The 329-nt window shown below is 50.2% G+C and overlaps 1 protein-coding gene across 1 annotated transcript in view; it reads right to left on the bottom strand.

Annotated features, from left to right (window-relative positions):
- The window catches only part of CSF1R (colony stimulating factor 1 receptor), a 50,082-nt gene that overhangs the window by 7,135 nt on the left and 42,618 nt on the right, over nucleotides 1–329 (bottom strand). The window lies entirely within an intron of this gene.

Here is a 329-nt window from a genome sequence, read left to right as displayed (position 1 = left end):
GGGAGGAAGGGAGGGGAGGGGGAAGGAGGGGAGAGGAACCTTTCTCCTTTCTGATACCTTTATAGGAATGGAGGGGTCCTGGTTTTATAGACTTAAGAGGAAAGAATATAGTTTTTTAGACTGGAGATATTCTAAATGGGCTAGTGTTTATGTGGTGGTGGCTGGCATTCAGTGACCTCTTCTGGAAGCTGCCTCTGACAGCTTTTTCTCCCTACTTCTCATTTCTCTGCCTTCCCCACAGCTGGGCCTGAGTCAGGCCCCTGTGGTGGGGAGCTAGGATTGGTGTGTGTGTGTGTGTGTGTGTGTGTGTGTGTGTGTGTGTGTGTGTG

The sequence above is a fragment of the Petaurus breviceps genome, unplaced genomic scaffold (genome assembly GCF_028583685.1).
Source record: "Petaurus breviceps papuanus isolate PSGF00001 unplaced genomic scaffold, PetGlider_PUasm1.0 551, whole genome shotgun sequence".
Classification (NCBI taxonomy): domain Eukaryota; kingdom Metazoa; phylum Chordata; class Mammalia; order Diprotodontia; family Petauridae; genus Petaurus; species Petaurus breviceps.
This window is presented reverse-complemented; position numbering and strand designations above follow the sequence as displayed.